The sequence below is a fragment of the Triticum aestivum genome, chromosome 2A (genome assembly GCF_018294505.1).
Source record: "Triticum aestivum cultivar Chinese Spring chromosome 2A, IWGSC CS RefSeq v2.1, whole genome shotgun sequence".
NCBI lineage: Eukaryota > Viridiplantae > Streptophyta > Magnoliopsida > Poales > Poaceae > Triticum > Triticum aestivum.
In genome coordinates this window covers 396,043,309-396,051,037 of record NC_057797.1, presented here as the reverse complement: position 1 = coordinate 396,051,037, position 7,729 = coordinate 396,043,309, and the positions used below count along the sequence as shown (strand labels likewise).

The following is a 7,729-nucleotide window of genomic DNA, read 5'->3' as shown; positions in this document are numbered from 1 at the left end:
TTCGATTAAATAAAAGGAAACAACAGTGTGGAGTAAAAGGAAACGACAGCGTGGAGTTAGTCGTGAGATGATGCCGTGATTATCGGATCTAATCCCGTTTCTCTTGTCCTTTCTCTTTTCTATTCGACTGAATAATAGGAAACAAACTTGAGAGCGTGACCTGAGTCTTCTACCTCTTGCCCCTATCTCTTCAATTGACTGAATTACGATTGATTTCGATGAACAACGACGGAGCGGGGCATGGCCAGGGCGTCGCCAGCGTCTGCGATGTCGAGGAAAGATCTGCATCTTCGGTCCGCTCGGTTGGACCGGTTAAAGACCGGACCGGACCGGACCGAGTAAATTAGTAACCAGACCGGCCAATCTATCTCATATATATATAATATATATATATATATATATATATATATATATATATATATATATATATATATCTTTATCTTTACCTCTTTATCTTTATCTTTACCTACTAATAAAGCACCGATGGCTTCTGGTCGTACGTCGTCGCGCGCGATTTTGCGAAAACCCCCCTCTATTTCTTTGAAATCAACCCGCAGTCCCTGTTTAAGTGACACCCTGGAAAAACGTTTAGTTTTTGCATAAAACCCCCTGCATTTGTTACAAACACAAACTGGTACTCCGTACATGCGAGATAAAAGAAAAAAAGAAACAGCCATGACCCGTCCTCCTCGGCCATGTCTGCCTCCCGATCCCACCTCCAGCCCGCCGCCCATCCCGCCCCACCGTGCCCGCAGGTCGCCGCCGTGCGTCGCCACCGCCTACCCCGCTGGCGGGCCCACCCCTATCTCTGGATCGAGGTGGGTCAACGAGCGTGTGGGACGACGGCAGGCGGCTCTCTCGCTTGATCCGATTGAGTGAGGTCTGCACAGGGTGGTGGCAGACGAGTTGGATGCGTGGAACGACGACGGCGTCCGGATCCAGGCGAGCGGCAGATGGACCTTGCAAGGCGTTGGGGTTCTCCTGGGTGGCGCCATGGTTGCGCCGCCGTGCTCCTCAAAGAAAACGAGGAAGCATGAGGGGGAGAGAGAGAGGGGAAAACCAAGAAGAAGGAGAGAAACGAGAGATGGCACGGCATGGCGAGCATGGCGGCGAGAACCCAAGCTGCTCCCTCCAGCGCGCCCCTCCATGGCTCCCGCACTTCTCTGTGAGGATTAGAACTCAAAAATAGTCCCACCTCGCTCATGTGCATCCAATCCAATCAATTTATATACGCGAGCGACTTTGCCGCATCAGAAATCAACCAGTGAAGGAGGAACAGAACGAAGGAGCTTATAATCAAAGAGGGAAAAGAGGGGAGAATACACGCAATCCATAGTTCGAAGGAAGAACTCTGAATCAGATAAGCGCGCAATCAGCAGCTAACAGAACAGCCATAGGTCCAAACCAAATCGGATCAATCGACAGGCGACGGCCTGGGAAATCAGATCGGCAGGTCTGTCCGTTGAATCAACAACATCTGTAAAAAAGCAGATGGGGAGGATTAAAACAAGCCGCATCAAAATGGGAACGGAGCGAATCCGGGCATGGTCACCACCGCGAGCTAGGCCCCAAGCAAGGCGACTACAAGACAGTGCCCGGCCCGGGGGAGCACGGCCTGCACGACGGACCTGGCGCTTCGCTCGACGGACAGGACAGAGCTAGGCCCCAAGCAAGGCGCTTCGCCCAGCTCCGGCGTCCTCTCCTGGCACCGAGGATCATCAGGGCGGGAGGGAGGAGTGTTCATTGGTTGTGGAGGGGGTTATGGCTGGAGCAGAGCACCACCAGGGTGTGTGTGGCTGCAGCACATCGCGCGTTGGAAGGGGGGTAGGGGCGGAGAAGACGAGCCAGCGCTCCTCTGGTAATGAGGACTCCACGCAGGATAACTCTCGGTGGGGATTCTTTTGGTGCTGCTTTTTTTAATGGCTCCACCGACCAGAAGCTGCTGGATATTTCCAGGTGTGTGTGCTACCGATTGCAAAAAATAAAATCCTGAATGAGCACCTTTTTTTAACAGAACATAATCTTGAAAACCAAGCAACCAATATTTTCTAAAAAAAATCAACATAGTAATTGAATATTAACAAAAAAATTATATATTAACAATCTCACTTGAATGCACCACTACTCTTCCACCAAAAATAAATTCATGCCTTCCACATCTTATGAACACATTATCAGATACAATAATGAAAAGTGAGTGAAATTTTAGACAAGGCATACACGGCGTGGCCTCCACATAAAATTTACTAGAATTTTTTTCCTTTTTATGTTGATGATGGGGAGTGTGTGAGGTTCGATCTTTGGGCCAAGTTCAAATAGTGCAAATGAAAAAGAATGGAACATAATCTTGCAAACCCAGGAACCAACATTTTCTATAAAAAATCAGCATAGTAAAAACCTATTTGCTTTCGAATATCAACAAAAAAATGTATATAAACAATCCCATTTGAATGCACCACTACTCTTCCATTCAAAATAAATTCATTTGCATTTAAATCTTTTAAAAATTCTAAGAAAAACTTTTGGATTAAACAATTTCACCATCTGTATATCCCACTAAAAACACTTACATCATTCCTCTTCCACGCCGATGATAATGCCAAGATGAAGGAGAAGCCATCAAAGGACATCCCGACGATTTTCTCAACTTTATAGTATGTCTGGGCACTAACAATCCTTTTTTTAAGTGCGGACACAGAGCGAACGTGTTTTTTTAAGATAAAGAGTGAATTTTTCTTGCTTTCCAAACCTTCATGCTTTTAAATATGTTCACGCTTTTTTTTTAATGCACAAAACTCCAAAAAAATTACTCCGAAAAGCGATAACATTATTAACTTATTACCGATGTTTATCAAAACTGGATATAAGATATGGCCCGTACTGTCATACGGAGTAGGTTTTACGATATTTTTAGCCCGTTGCAACGCACGGGCATCTGTACTAGTATATATAATCCAGCGATTGCTTCTGGTCGTCCGTCGCATGCTTTTGCAAAAAGACCCTTCACTTTTTCGAAAATTGAACCCGCACTCCCTACGTAAGTGGCTCTGGGGAAAACGATTCGGTAAAAAAAATCCCTTTCGCGTATCCTCTGTTTCTTGGTATTCAGGCCGGCAGTTGGAGGCGGCCGCGGCGAACGGGGCGGACGAGGTGGCGGAGTAGGGGCCCCGGCGAGTGGGGAGCTGGAGGCACAGCGCATCCGGTGCCGCACGGGGACTACGAGCCGGCGGCGCACCTGTCACCGACCAGCGCAGACCCCAAGGCCGTGCCGACGAGGAAGGAGAGAATCAGGATGAGGAGGATGTCGCTGCGGTAGCGAAGGTAGCCAGCAGCCTGATGAAGCATCTACGGCCCAGCTTCTCCGGCGCGCCATCCGGAGATGGGACGGACGATCGAGGCGAAGGACGATGGAGAGGTGGTCGGAGGCGGCGAGCTCCAAGGCAGGCGGGTTGATGCGGTTCCAGATGGACGACGGCTTCGCGGGCGGCTGGGCCGAATCAGCTGCCGTGGCCCAAGCGCGGACGAACGTGCGTTCCTCTCGTCCTCGTCCTCCCTACGGCAGGCTAGGCAGGCGGCAAGAGCTTCTCCGTTCTCCTTGGCGACCTCAAGGTCCCGCTCTTCGGGGTGCTGCTCCAGCAGAGCAGCACCACGTGCCTCGAATGGCAGGGGCGGCCGCCGTGGTTTGAGGACGTGCTGCGGGCGTCGACGGCTACCGCGCCCCGGAGGTGGTGGACGCGCGGCGACACTCTCTGGGCGTGCTCTTGCTGGATCTGCTCAACGGCAAGTCCTCGACGCACGCGTCGCTGCAGCATGGCGACGGCGGCACGCTGGACCTGCCGCGGTTGGTGTAGTCGGTGGTGCGCGAGGAGTGGACGACCGAGGTGATTGGCGTGGAGCTGGTGCGGCTAGGCGCCGCGCCGAGGAGAAGATGGACTCGCTACCGCTGGCACCGGCGAAGCTACGACATAGCACGCCGCTGGCCTGGCCAGCACCGGCGCTCCGCACACATCCCTGCCTGACGGCCCTCCATCACATAGATACACAAACACAACAGCGAGCTTCAGTTATCTGAATTTTCGGTGCAGTGTCGTGATTTGGATGGACGCCCGAACACAACAGCGAGGCCAGCTTCAGTTCTCTGAATCTTCAGTGCAGTGTCGTGATTTGGATGGAATTGGAGACCGTGTCCTTCTCCAACATAAGTCAATTTCCAATGTAATCGAATTCGAGTCTCTGTTCTTCTCCAAGGCAAAAGCATGTAGTACCCGACCCGGATTGGACTTGGCTGTCATAAGGAGGGATCCTCGACCGGAACGTCCATCAGGCCACGTCCCTCGACCAGAATCTCCATCAAATCCCATCACATTGCAACTTTCAGAGGAACATCCAATGTCGCTGGCGGAGGAAAATCATCCGTCCAGCCGTACTATGCCGAGTTCGCCGGCGGAAGAAGAACACCCATCGAGCCCTCCATCGCCTGAGGCGGCTACACAAAGGTATTTCTCCCCATGAAAGTTACTACACCTGAGGCTAGCATGTTTGCATCTCTGAATATTTTTTAGAGATTTGTTCATGATTGTTTGTTGTCTGAACAAGACACGTATCTGAAGATTCAGTATTGACTTACACCTTGGAGTTTACATCTGTTGTGGTGTTCCTCTATTCTAAACTGAACCATGCTAATCCGACCAAGTTTGGGCCTACACATAGTCAAAAGTTTGAGTGATAGTTATGTTCCAGTTGCATTTATATTCAGATTTCACAGAAGGAACAAAGTTCCAGGAAAAACAACCTGTTAGTGTGTTCCTTGACGTTATACACCTGAGCACCCCTACTGTTAGCACCAAAATTAGCATTATTCTTGGCATGTATATGAATACTTTGTTTGCATGATTATTTGATTGAAGTAGGGCAGAATAACAGTAAACTGAACCATGAAATTTTAGAACCAGAAAGTAGGCATATACATCGTCATTAGCTCATTTTTCTGAAGTTGCTCCATGTTACTCCAGTTTTAGGTTCTGTCCAGTGATGTTCATCAGACATGTCACAGTGCGTGTATGCTCTAAGCGATAGGCAACGGACTATGGGGAACATATTTGTTTTTTTATAATCATTTTCTGATTGTTGTTTTCCTGTAGGATATGTCATTACTTTTTTTAGTGGGTAGTGACTGCACTACCTAACTGACTATGATGTACTACCTCTGTTTCAACTGATTCCAGCTCAATGTGTCATCACTATTTAAATTATTTATTAGATGCTCGATGAAATTCAGAACTAAGCAATTTTTTCTTATGTCTTTTCAGTGATGGAAGGTAGATTGAGCTGATAAATTTCTGCACCCACCTTGAGGTCCATAACGTTCTCCTAATTATATGCAGCCCAATTCGTATAGATGTATTTGTTTGAGGGAGAGGACTATCTGTGATCAGAAGCAACAGTATGTGATCATCATGTGTGCGAGAGATGGCAGGAGTATGTGATATGTATTTCTGTGTACACTACTAATATGTATTGACTGTTCATGTTGGTACAGTAGGTTCATGATTGCTTATGGAAACAATAAAATTACTTGAGGAGGATTTTATGAGTATGTACTTTGAGACTTGAGAGGCTGTTATTGACATGGATTCTCCGTCTACTAGAGAGGCTGATGTCAAATCAACATTGGAACAAGGGCAATAGAAGTGGAATGAGGTGAAGTCCTATCGATACCTATAATTCATTGATTAACTCAAACAAATGATACTAGACATCAACTACTGCAATTGATCCATGAATATTTGTTAGGTTGTAGTATCTATCTAACATCTAGAAGGGAACAATGCGATGAACATTTTTTTCTCAAGGTTATGTATATGAGTATATCTTTAAAATGTGGTACAGAGAGCAGAAGGTCTTAAATGCTTGCAAATCCTCAGTTTTAAGAGAATAAGATACAGTCTTAATTTATATCCAGATCTATTTTTGTATTATTGGAATTCTGAACAGGAGAAGGTTGTTAGCTCGTCGTGTGGTCGATTTGGTTTCTGGAAATTCTTTCGCATACTATGTTTGAGAGCTTTTGTTCTTGAGTTCTTCTGGTGGAGGGAATCAGAAGTGATTCTTCTGCAATGTGAGGAGATCTCCAAATCAAGCCAGCCTCCAAGAGAAGACAACAAGTAGTACATCTCTACCCAGACGAGCTGAATCTGAACGACTCAGATTGTCATGTTACCGTGTACCAGTCCGGCAGATGTGCAAGTGCAACTACATTGGTTGAGTGTAAGGCAGACTGATTCATCTGCGTGAAGCCAGTATGACAAGGCTAAGTGTACACAAGGTAAAAAAACACAATAAATATGGCCCCTTGATATTTCTGTTTATGGGTTGTTTTTAGGGGAGCTCATAGTTTAGCAGTTCTCTTCTGTGCTAATCTGAATTGTAGGTGGCCCATTGTTTAATTGCTCATGCACATTATTAATTGTGGTTTGCATCGTCAATCTGCACTTTGGTAGGAGCACTTAGGAGTTCCTGACTATTCTCTGGGCAACCTCCTATATTTTATAGTAGTTCAACTTAGCCTTTATTTGTGGCAAACCATGATTCTGTACTACACCTTGGAATCTTTTTTAGCTGATTTATTATGCAAAGTACAGTAGTAACTTTGTTTGGATCTGAACTTATATCACTCTAAGAACTTCTACATAGAATGATTTATCATCACTAGAATATTTATACCCCGTTTTAATGCACGGGCATGTTTTCTTGCAAAATTTATTTTAAATGTTTTTTGCTGGTTGATTATGTTTGGAGTTCCTTTCTTTGTTATTATCTTCATTGCATTGGCAGTTTCTTTTATCCGGTACCATTTTTGTGGTTATATATGCTTTACTTATTCACTTAGAATATCAATGTCTTATCGGTGAATCGGTTCACTTGCACAAGGATCTTGCCAAAACATCAAGTTTCCCGAACATAAAAATTATGTCATTTCGGTGGAACAAAGAATTAATCTCTAGCACGGTGAAACAAATAATTTATCTCTAGCACTAAAATTATGTTTCTTACTAACAAGAATGTACCACTGCAGTATTTTTATTATGTTACGACTAATCGTTGGGTTGCTCCATTAGCAAGAAGTCAATTTGTCAGTGGAAACATAGCTGCAAGGATGCGATATTTCAACTTTGAGGTTACTTAAGCTTTTGGATTTCAGATTTAATTGCCATCATGAAACTGGTATGCAATGGAGCTGCACTTGCACGCACATGCTGATTTCTAAATATCGCACAGTACTATAGTTGTGATCCTCTAAATAGCTTATTTTTAGCACAGTCTTGCGGAATAGTTACAGTGAACAAAAAGCTTGCATTTGATTGATTTGATTTGTTAGTTTTTGAATGGCGCTGCCCCTATTAGGCTAAGTAGAAGCACTATACCGGGACTAAAGTACATCAGGTTACCTTTCATGAGGTCTGTGGAATTTTTGTAATTTGTGGTATTGGTATTTTTGGAATTATTCTGGGTACAAGGAAAGAAGTGACAGAGAACTGCAATTTTTTTGTGGTAAAATTTACTGAAATTGGTGTTTCTTTTCAAGATTATATTACTGTTTGCCCATTTGATCCTTGGATGATCTACTAATTTTCTTTTCTATTACTTGCGGATAATTTGCTTCAGTTCATCAAATTACCTGGGGAAACATGCTCATTGTTTATCTAAAGATATATTGGGCATCAGTCCA

General features: G+C 45.1%; 1 long non-coding RNA gene across 1 annotated transcript; it reads left to right on the top strand.

Moving 5' to 3' along the window:
• The first annotated feature begins 3,100 nt into the window (after positions 1 to 3,100).
• On the top strand, positions 3,101 to 7,292 carry LOC123188788 (uncharacterized). The gene is made up of 3 exons (XR_006495200.1): positions 3,101 to 4,496; positions 5,310 to 5,700; positions 5,995 to 7,292. It is a non-coding gene; the product is annotated as an uncharacterized lncRNA (long non-coding RNA).
• The last annotated feature ends 437 nt before the right edge of the window (positions 7,293 to 7,729 follow it).